Source organism: Olea europaea, chromosome 18 (assembly GCF_002742605.1).
Source record: "Olea europaea var. sylvestris chromosome 18, O_europaea_v1, whole genome shotgun sequence".
NCBI classification, from domain to species: Eukaryota; Viridiplantae; Streptophyta; class Magnoliopsida; order Lamiales; family Oleaceae; genus Olea; species Olea europaea.
Genome location: NC_036254.1, coordinates 17,726,561 through 17,738,591, shown reverse-complemented (window position 1 = coordinate 17,738,591; position 12,031 = coordinate 17,726,561). Strand labels below are relative to the sequence as shown.

The following is a 12,031-nucleotide window of genomic DNA, read 5'->3' as shown; positions in this document are numbered from 1 at the left end:
TAATTTCAATTTTCTTAATTTAAACTTAAACATTTCTTTCAATACTCGTGTGTTTGCACCACTTGGAAACATTCTGTTTAGTTCCAATCGTAAATCATCGCCAATAAAACACATCTTTTTGGGACTTTGTCTCAAGAGGTTTGTTTCTTACACCATCGTCTAATCCCTTTTTAATTGTTAGCGACTATCCACGCGAAACAACATCACTGAATATGAACTCCAGAAAGGGAAAAAATTTACGTCTTTGGGCACAAAATACATTAATTAGATTGTCTCCTGCAATGCCATTGTTCATAATATGCTTTTATTGTTGCATTACAAATTACATGAAATCAAAAAATACAAATTGCAATTGATGAACTTTCTAAAGAGACTCCATTTCCTTTCTTTAGACAGCTAAAGCGCTTAGGTTCTCGCTTTGGACACCTACTGCTTGATAGCCGGACCATTGCATATGAAAGTGCCATAGTTTACCTTCCCTTGATCTCGTCCAATCTACTTTAGGCTTGGCTTTTCTGCATCTCTCTCTTGCTTTCTAGCTCCTCTCTCTCTTCCTTGCTGATTTTCTGCTCTAATCTCATTAAGTCATTCTGGTCGCATTTATTTTAAAATTTTAAGCAGTTTTTTGACCGTTATACAGTGCAAGAAAATCCCATACGACTAGCAATTATTGACTACTTCCTAACCTGATAATTAAAGTGAAAAAATTACCTATGTGCCCCTTTATTTTTACATTCAATTCCAAGCTGACATTTCTGGTAATTCAAAATAAAAATAAGACGATTGCTACTTCTTTTCCCCACATTTGTGACTGACATTGGTTTGCATGGTGTAACGGTCCAAAAATTGCTAAAAATCCCATATAAGTACGACCAGACAGGGGCTAAGGAATCAATTAACTGTGAGAGAGTGTTTAATTGTTAATATTTTCTTCGTGAAAAACATTTTCCTACTTTTGATCACATTTTCCTCAAAAACAAAGAAATTATTTTCAATAGGAGTAAACTTTTATTTTCCAGACAATTCACTCCCTCTTTCTTTCTCATCTATCCACCAATAAAAACTAAAACAATATAACATTTTTCAAGTTGAAAATAAAATCAATCAAACACATTAATTAACAACTTTTATGCAAATAATTTCTAGACAATATTCTTTTCATGTAAATTTCATGTTCACAATCAAACACTCCCTAAGATTAGAAAAGAATCTTAGAACTCCCAAAATTCGTCGAATTAAAAGTTTAAATCTACATGTAACAAATAATAATTATACTGTTGAAACATGCTTTTAAGTGGCAAGCTAATTTTCTTCATCCCTTTGCCTTCTTTCTTGTTCTCTCCTCTTAAATGCCTCTTTAAAAATTTACGAAGGAGATATTTAAGAGGAGAACAAGGGAAAAGGCTAAAGAGACGAAAAAAGCTAGGTTATTGGTGTAGAGAGCCACGAAAAGCACACTTCAATGGCATAATTGTACGTCTAAGCTTTTAATTCAATTAGGTTCTAAATTCTTTCTTATTTGATTCCTTAATTCTTAGAAGAAACGGAGAACAAAACCCTTCACAACCTTCCTCCAAAATTAAACCTAGAAACCTCACACGAAATTAAAGAGCTATATCTAGGAATAGAAAGCTAAGACTCATATACAAACAAAAATATTTAAACGTGAATCCATTTTCATTTATTGCTTAGTAAAAAGCCATGGTACAAAACAAGGACATAACCATGCTACACATTGTGAAAAGCGAACAAATTTTCATTATAAAGTCCTGACCCAAGTGAGCAAGAGAACAAACTTCCCACCGCTAATGACACTTCGTCACATCAACAATACATTTTCCTTTATTAACTTATTTATTTAGCTTACCCCATATTACCTATCATTCTATTGTTACTTCATCCCAATAAATGAAGCTTAATCCATTCGGTTGTTACCTCTGTTCCACCCACTCCACAAAAATATATACCCACCCCGAATGACTAAAATATTCAAAAGTATATGATCAAAAAATTAAAAATTAAATATCGGATCCATGAAAATTCTATTTTCTTTAAAATCAAACAAAGAATAATCCGCTTATACACATAAACGACACATCAAGATTATTTTTTTCATCCGACAAAGAAAAACCTAGTTAGAGATTACACGATTAAAACACAAATCAAAGCATATAAAAGAATTTTTTTTGAAAATTTATTAGTAAATAACTAAAAAAGAAGTACCTATACTTTATAAAAAGATAGATGACCCTGGAAAAGCAAAGAAAGGTTTTTTTTACCTATTGTAACTTTTTTTCTCAATATAAACTAAAAATATGTGAAAATTGGAGGATAGTGGATAAATTATCGATGGGTGGGCAGGTAAATAGTTATTGGGGTGCTGGAATGGTGGGATTGTTAGGCAAACAACACTTCTATACAACATGTTTCACATCCCTCTCACATAAAAGAGAGGGGGCCGATTTGAGAGGACTGTGAAACTTGCTATATAAAAAAGCTATATGAGCTTCAAACCCCGTAGGAAAGTTAAACTTCATTTATTAGGGTGTTTGGTAGATATTTTTATGTAAAAATGTATTTTTGAATAGTAAATTGATGGAAAATGTGTGGTTGAAAAATAAGGAAAAGTTTTTGATTTACGTGTAATATTATTTTAATAAAGAATGTGTGGTTGAAAAGAAGAGAGAGAAAAATACATTTTCAAAAAAAATGGGTACCAAACGGGCTCTAGAATGAAGTGACAATAGATGTGAGGCAAAAGTCAAAACAAAGTCAATAAAAAAATGCATTGCCAATTTGGCAACGGCATATCAACGGTAAGAACTTTGTTATCACACCTATTACATTATATTTTGTTTGTTTAATATAGCAGTTGCAACATAAAATGAAGCTAAACGGACATCTGACATAACCTAAATGAGCAATATTCCTTAGCCTCGACTTTTTCTCAACATACTTGATTAATGAAATCTAGTTATTTTATTATCTCAATAATAAAGCCAATATAACAATAACTGATCCATAAACAAAAACACAACAATTCAAAGCAAAACACATGATTTCAAACCCTTATGCACATTGGAGATAGAGATGTCTCAGACATCCAAGGAAGGATAAAAGCAGCAGTAGCTCTCAGGCCTGGCGAAGGCGAAAGCTCTTAGGCGGCCACTGCGAATGTTTTGAGAAACAAGCCTTTGGATTTGTCATCAGAGACATCAAACTAATTTACATTTTTACTTGTAATAAGGAGAAAAAATTGTTCCATCCCTGCATGGCCAGCGCATCATTGGAAAAAGAAATGCTGACAAAGTGATGGATGGATGAAATAATTGAATTTCAGGGACTAATCATCCCTAAAGCAATCCAATTCCAATGCTCGAGGGGCAGACATTCAAAGTCCCAATATTATAAATGAAACTGAAATCAATATGTTTTTCAAAAAAGATTACACTTTTACCAAATTCTAAAAACATTAAATAAGAACAGAACCAATAATGAAAGACACACACACAAAGCATATTTGTAGTATTAACACAGACATTCAAACGCATAGTGTCTCAGACATCCAAGGAAGGATTGAAGCAGCATTAACTCTCAAGCCTGGCGAAGGCGAAAGTTCTTAGACGGCCACTGCGAATGTTTTTGAGAAACCAGCCTTAAAATTAATCATCATAGACACCGTGTTAATCAAATCCACAAAGCCAATTGAATTCTTCTTTAGACCTCTAAATATGAATAGATCCAGTAGCCTACAGAACCTCACCAGTGTGCTACTGGATCATTTCAGATTTAAAGATCAATACCTTTCAAACAAAATCATAAAATTAAAATAAAGCAAACTATTTTTAGCTATGGTAACAAGCACAAGACAAACACAGGATAGCGCAAATTCAGCACACTTAAAAAATAAACAATGAGAAACAAGATTGATTACAGATAGAGCAGAAGTGATTACTGACCGGAGCGAGGGGATGAACGGCACTTATAAAGGCTGAAGATGGGGTGTAGGGTTTTGAGATATATGTGATCGTGCGGCGCAAAATTGGGGCATGGAATGGTGTAGAATTCTAGGTGGTGATAGAAGGCCCCGGATTGGGCCGACATTGTGAAATGGCTCGGGTACATCCGCGGCCCACAAATAAATAGAGCACGTTTCGCAAAGCTTAAAAGTTTTACTCATGAGTTAATTACTAGAAATTAAAAATTATGAAAATGGAGAGCTTCTGTGCGTTGGAGAGATAAAGAGCCTCTTATTTTTATGCTATTTGATTTGATTCGTTATACAGGCATATATTATAATTGAATATCTGAGAATTGCTTCAATGAAAATCGGTTCTTCGATTTCCAAACTCAATTATGTGTTTAAATTTCTGTCTGAACAGAAGTGGGGTTCTGCTTTTGGGCTAAAAATATCAGCAGCTGTTGGTGTACTCAGTGCTGCTATTAAATTATTGGCTGTGAAAGATAAAGCTTTGAACTTTAACAGCCTGCTATTGTTATCTGATGGCGATTCTGAGTACTGGACAGTCCCAGTATTGCAAAATCTTCTTGAATGTTATTTTGCAGGTGAATAGAATTTTATCAATGGTCTCTCTTATTTTTCTTGAATGAGGTTGTTTCTGATGAAACTCTGATTTTTCTGTGGTGAATTTGTATAAAAACTTTATTTCCACGGAATATTTTCTATTATGCCACCTGTATTTGATGTTCATGTCATTAGCATAGTTTTCTAATTATATTCTAATGGATTTATATTTGGTTTTTAGGCTTTGGCAAGCTGCTTAAGCTTTTGGAAATATCTTTAAAAAACTGTTGAGGAATTCAAGTTTTCCTCAGATGGAATTGAAAGAATTAAGCGTGCCACTTGTTAATACCTTGGCTTCTCTAATGTAAGGTCTGTGAGAGTTGTTTTCATGTTCTGAAAATAAGAAATCGAATTGAGGAGTTTGCTCATTTGGAAATAAGTGTCTCCGATTCATAATGCAATTGTGGTAAAATTTATCAAATTCAAGTTCGGCATCTTATTCCGAGTAATATTAAGTTTGAACTTGTTGATGTTTATAATCTCTTGTGGTTTAGATGCGTTCTTTGATCTGTGCATATGCTACAAGTTGTTTTCTAGATGTCGGGATTTCATGGCTAGAGCCTAAAAGTGTACTAGTCAGGAATGTGTTTATTTTGCAGTTATGATCCACCTTTACTTAAACTCCATAAGTCATCTTTTATGATAGATTTATGTGAGCTTTTTTGGAATCTTGGAAAGGTTACTAAACGGAAGGATCTTAATTGCTGCTTCAACATTTGTTTTCCACGCATGGTGATGAGTTAGGTTATACGACAAGCTTAAATGATCCGAGAAATTAGTAGGCTTTAAAGTTTCAAAGTGTAAGATTATCATAATTTTTCTCCATTATTGCTTATATGAAGTATTGTGCACTGTTTTCTACTTTATAAAAACCAAAGAAATCATTTATAACTTGTTTTATTCTTTCAGTTTCCATCAACACTTTTAGATGATAAAAGATAGAATTTAGAAAGTCTATTCTCTTCCTGACTGACTGCTTTCTGATTTTGCGTTCTACCTCTACTGGTAAAGGGGCTTTAGCCTTACAACAAGCTTTTCACCTCATGTTGTAAGCTCTATCTGTATTTTCTTGTCACAGTAGTGATTGCTGTGAAATTAGTTATTGTATTCATAGTATGGATAATGTTCTCACAGCTAGATGAAAGATCATCTGATGTAAATTTTATCTACTTTGAAGCATCTCTAACCCCATCCTGTTCCCCGTCTTCCTCCCGCCCAAACTGCGGTTTATATTTATGGGATGTCAAATTATTTCAATTGACATTTTGTAATGCCACATAGGTCTTCTAAACAATAATAAACTTTTTGTGTCCTGGTTGAATTCAATGATAAGCTTGTTAAGTTGCATTTAACATTCATGCCCAGCATGAATTCATAGCAAACCTGACCTTACAGAATTAGGTACTGTACTGGCATAGAAGAACCGTACTGATTCCAAGAGAACTTATGCTAGCAATGGATAATTACTTTCCAAGTTTCAATCTAACTAGCCAGCAGTTTCTTTTGCGATAAGCATTTGAGCTTCATAATCAATGAGGAAATGTGTTAACTTGAATTTGTCTAGATGCAGGATGCTGAGGAAGCATTCTCTCATCTCGTGTCTTCATTAAGAAAAGAAATCTTAAAGCTGGATTCGAATTGTTAATAATAGCAACGGGCAGGGTGAATGGCAAAGATGGTGGCACAGTTTCCTTGGGCCTTTTGATGGGATTGTTGGCAACATTTTAATATACCAAAGCTGTTAGTTTCAGGTTGATGGTACCAGGAAGAATATTATCATGATATTATTATTTCGAATTGTTCATTGCCCATATTTCAGGTTAGGTAGTTAAGGTAAATGCTTTGTATCATATCTATGTTAATAAATTTTTTATATAACGATGTAAATAAATGGAATACATTGACCAATTTTGTTGATTATGTTGACTGTTCTACAATGGTTATCCTCATAATATTGTAAGCTCGATTAGTTGACCTTATAGTGGAAGTAGCAAAATGAAGGACACTCTTTCAATCTTTCATACTTTTCTCTTTGCCCCCATTAAATTTCATTACATTACATTTCATTTCTCTCTCTCCTATTTTCAACCACACAATCTTCCATAAAATAATATTACAAGTAAATTGAAAATTTTTCCTTCTTTTTCAACCACTCATTTTTCAAAAAAATACTATTCCACCAATTTTTATTTCTAGAAAATGGGGGCCAAACGGGGGCTTTAAGTGAGTTCAATATCAATGAACCCGAATTATTGCAATTGCTCAGGATACCCTTTTTAGCTTCTAGTTTCTATTTTATTTGTTTTACCTTTCTATCTGTAGATATCTCTTGATTTTCAACTATTTCACAGTTTGCATCTTTCGCCCCAATCAACCATAATGCTCCAACAGTATGGTCTTACAATTGTGATACAAATGCTTTCTATACCTTTATATTCAATACCTTCCTCGTGGTGATGTTTTCTGGTATAGATATATTTGGATGGAAGAATGCTCTCTAGAGGATTGCCTCAAGCATTTTTTTTGTTGCCAAACATCTTGAGAATTACTGATGCAGCCACTGTTGGCACAGTGCTGCAATAGAATATGTGTCTACAGTAGCTGAAGATAACGTAATTTTTCATTCCATACTGAGATTCGTCAGCTTGGCTAATACTTATGACCCTAATGTTGTGGATATGATCACCATAAAATTTTCTATCACAGTCTTACCCATTTATGTCATATTTGGTAGTGAAGATTGGTTAGCACTGGACACTATTAAGGAAAAATCTTGTTCATTATATTGTCGATGGTGGTCAAGTACTGCGTACGAACATGCACTTATGGTCATAGCTTTTAGCTTCTATGAACTGAAAGCTTCTCTTTTTTGTCTATCTTGGCTGGCATATTTCGTAACAAAACAGTTGGAAATTTTGAAATTACTTGTGTAATCCTGATATATACCTTTTTTTCCAGACGGATATTGGAAAACTACAAAGTTGTACTCATGATGATTCATGCGACTGCGAAACTCTTTCTTCCCTTCAAGGATTTCCAAGGTCAAACAAGTTCTGTTGTGTTTTCAAACAACTCAATATTGCACAGAGTCCAAAAGAATGTATATACATTTCCATAGCCTTGTGTCTATTGAAGCTTGGCAGTAGTTATTGAAGTTTTATTATATGCTGTATAAAGACAGATCATGATATTATTAATTGGGTTCATGGAGGAGGGGAAAATAAAAATCTTGAACATGGCATCCTCAGTGTATAGTTGATAAAGTTAAACATGGTTGAAAATTGGAATGCATGATTTTTTGTTTTTTAGTCATCTGTGGTAGCCAGTATGCTTCAGAGAGTGAGAGTCATTGGACAAATAGGACAACGGCAACAACATAAATGGTGTTTGAAGTATAAGTGCTTTCTAAGCAGTACATACAATTTTGTTGCNATTGGACAAATAGGACAACGGCAACAACATAAATGGTGTTTGAAGTATAAGTGCTTTCTAAGCAGTACATACAATTTTGTTGCACTCACTTTATATATCTATTGAAGTATATGATTTAAGCATGCCACATTATACATGCCAAACAAAACAGCAATAATGACTAAATAATGACATAAATAGGAAAATGGAAAGCAAATGAAGGAATTGATGGAAGCTCTGTTTTACTAGTATGAAATAAATTAAATTGAAGAGATCGAATGTTCATCTTAAAAGAAAAACAGCAAGTTGGAATGTGTTAGATATTTTATTATACACCGACTTTTTAAAATGTTAGTGGCCTTTGGACCGTTTTCACCGTATTATCTTTTGCTTGCAGATTTTATGCATTCATCTGCAATGTGCTTCAGCTAATGTATTTGGACAATCAATCAAACTTCGGGTACCTTGCTTTAGAGTGTTAATTATGTCTGATACATCTGTGTAGCTATTTCATTGCCTTTTAGCTCTTGACAATATCGTGCAACTATTCTCAATGCTATTTCTTGTATTTTATCCATTTTTTGTACATTTATTATATTCGCTTCGAATCATTCATGAATTTTCTCATAAGAACTTTTTGTAAAAATTTTCCTGCATAGTTAATTGCATTATTTCAGACTTTTTTGTCACTTCAATTATAATATAAGCTAATGTCATCTTTCCTGGGCCATCTCTCTTTCCTATTATCCCTGGACCTATCTCCATTCATGAAAAGTAAGTGGGAATAAGGAACTGTGAAGAAAATAAGCAATCAAAGAACCACAGTCAGCATTCCTTTCCTTACTTAAGTCACCAGAAAATACAACTTGATACAGGTTTCTAAGTGGCTGTGTTTGTACAGCGGGCAACATATTGTCAAGAACAGAGGTAGCGGGAGAATTGGATAGAAATACAGTTACACTACTGAATGCTAATTGCTTAAAAGCCACTAACTCAAGGCCAATTTTTCTCAAAAATAGCGGATGTGCTGATACTATATTGGGTAGTCCATCTAGTTGCTGGCATGTTTCTTATGCAAGTATTTTCCAGAGTTGTGATTCCAGCATATTATTTGGAGTGTTGGACATATTATGAATACCATATTATTTGAAATGTTATCTTGCTCTTCGTTCAAAATTTAGTTACATGCGTATTATCACATGACTTGTGGACTAGAAGCCTTCCCATTGCTTATTTAGTTTATCAAATTGTTCCAGTTATCGGGTTTGTCGCTTCCATTTTTAGAATTGTGCCTTACGCTCTTTGATTATCATGTTAAATGCGACTAGGCACAAAAAAGTGAAAATGAGAAAATGATATCCAGATGACTATTGTTGGAACCCTTGAGCCGAAATTGCTGAGATGCTGCCTTGGCTTTGTGATTTGGTAGTTTTGGTATAGCATACCATGGCCTTTATGGATCTCGTGAAGCACAAGGATTTTAATTAACATTTCAAGAATAAAATCTTCACAAAACATGGCTGTATAAATGGAAAATTCTGAAACTTTTACTGTGAATGTAATATCTGAACCGTTACATACTTATTTTAAAATTTTCACTGAATTGAGTGTCTTCGTTTTTTCTTGATTGTAATTATTTTACCATCTTAATTGTCTTCAAGTTTATCTTTTGATGTTGATTTCAAAATAGTGCAGATTTCATTTCTTACCGATATCCATTTTATTTCATAGTGCCCCGATATTATGTGTTGAATCATCTCATATAAAAAGTTTAAGGTGTTACAGATAACACATATATTTTAAATATATTTTTCAATACGCACCCTCACATGCAGAACAATTTTCATTTTTACCAAATGCCTGAGACATATAATACTTCTCATTGCACACAATATATCTGAATGGAGACTACAATCTGTTGGTTGCTATTGCTGATTGCTTATAAAATTAAAAGTGCATGTATAATTTTGCATATTGATGTACATAAAATGTTAATGCAATTTTAAATGAGTTTGTTCTCTTAAAATTTGGTTCTTGTTCTTTGCACAGGAGGGTGATACAACACCTCCAAAACCATGAATATATCGTCTAGTCTTTGTTGTGGAGCGCTTTGGAACTGTTGGAAGTGGACATTACATGGTTTACAGAAGAGTTATGGTAAAATTAGGCACTGAAGAGCCCATTGCGCTACTGGAATCTGCTATTGATCAATGGTTTTGTATCTCGGATTCTGAAATGCAAAGTGTAACAGAGAGAGATGATCTGAGATACTGAATGCAAATGCAAGTGTGCTGTTTTATGGGAAAATTATTGAACACTAGGACCTTAAAATCTGGATCTGTGTATCAACTTTTCTGGAGAAATAAAGAGCTGCTATTGTTTGGTTACGGAGTCACCATGTTTTTACCACGCGCACAGCTATTGGGTCTAAAGTTTTGAGCTAACCTTGACCAAAAGGGCAGAAGTGATTTCTTGGGAAGGATTGATGGATATAGCTTTTCAAAGAAAAAAAAAATAGATAATTCTGATGCTTGACTGCTTGCATTTGTACGCATTTGCAGAATTCTCATGGAGAGACGAAAGGATATATAGTGCAGAAGGTAATTGATTGAATTGTATCGAAATATAAATGAAAAAAAACTAAAATTTGCTCCGCCATTGAAGATTCAGAACGTTCAATAATTTGTTTTGCCCTTCTATTTTGAATATATAAACTGATACATGCTTCTTAATCGCACGATTATTGGATAGTAAATTCCGTTTTTCGTAACGTTCCACTGTTTAAGATCTCAATATTTTCGGGAGGGTTGTTTGTAAATCTTTTATTATATAATGTACATAGAGTAACCTCTTCATTAGACTTGCTACTTTCTTCCATTACACGTATATGGATAGAGGAGGATGGCTGTGCTTAAAATAACTTTTTGAAAAAATAATTTAACAGACTATTCTCTGCATCTAGGATTCAGAGACTCATTTTCTAGAAAACTATGTTAATTTTGTTATAATTAAAAGTAACTTTAAATTTATCTGTACTAAAATAAGTAACTTGTAGGGCTGGACTTGAGGAGATGTTCAAAAGGCATTTGTCTCCGGCCCAACTTTTTAGGGAGCCCTAGGCAACACACGTGCTACAATGATCAAGACAAAGTCCAAAATTCCCTTTTTCCATTTTTTTTAAAACCCACAATGAACACAAAAGGGCAAAAACAAATCAAAACGGCAAAATTCCAAGAAATCAAAAGGGCAAAAATCAAAAACAAAGAAGTAAGAACGATGGTGGAGGTCTCAGATTCGAAGTTGATGTGACCTTCATCACCATCAACAATTCACCTCTCAATTTGCTCATAGTTGTCGACGGTAATATTCTTCAAAATAATCTTGTATTGTATCGGGTGATTGAAATGGATTTTTCCCAGGGCTACACAAAAAAATCCCGAAACCGCAAACCGAACTGAAATCGTTGAGTTGAAACCATTGGTTTGAGTCCACGTGGACCCGTGGTTTCTTTTTTCCTCAAACCGAACCAAACCGTTTTAAAATGGTTTGATTTAGGTTTTGATTTTCAAAAATCGCACAAAATCGAACCGAACTGTTTTAAATTTTTTAATTAAAACATTAATTTTATTAACTTAAAAATTTTATAGTTTTTTCAAAAAAAATACCAATTTAGCAATTCAAATGACGCGTCTATTGAAATTATCATAGAAAACAAATTAGGTTCATTATTATTAACATATGATTAACATGTTCACAAAATGTGTCTTCACCCGATATCGAAACTAAATTAAAATCATATGATAAAATATATATATATATATACCTTTCTTTTATTTTTATTTTTCGAATTTATTATACATTTGTGAGTTGTGGTTTGGATAGAAAAATAATTATTTGTGTGCCTAGATTATTAATGAACTTGTTGGTGATTTGGAAAGAACGAATGACGGAGCATATTGATTATGTGAAAATGTTAACGTTCCATAACTAGTATTACTACCTTGTACTTTCATAAAGTAGTTAAAGTATGAAATT

At 33.4% G+C, this 12,031-nt stretch overlaps 1 long non-coding RNA gene across 1 annotated transcript; it reads right to left on the bottom strand.

Moving 5' to 3' along the window:
• Positions 1-241: 241 nt before the first annotated feature.
• Positions 242-4,111, bottom strand: LOC111367655. Its single transcript, XR_002697874.1, has 2 exons — positions 3,960-4,111; positions 242-899 (listed from the first exon to the last, which is right to left on the bottom strand). It is a non-coding gene; the product is annotated as an uncharacterized LOC111367655 (long non-coding RNA).
• Between the last annotated feature and the right edge of the window lie 7,920 nt (positions 4,112-12,031).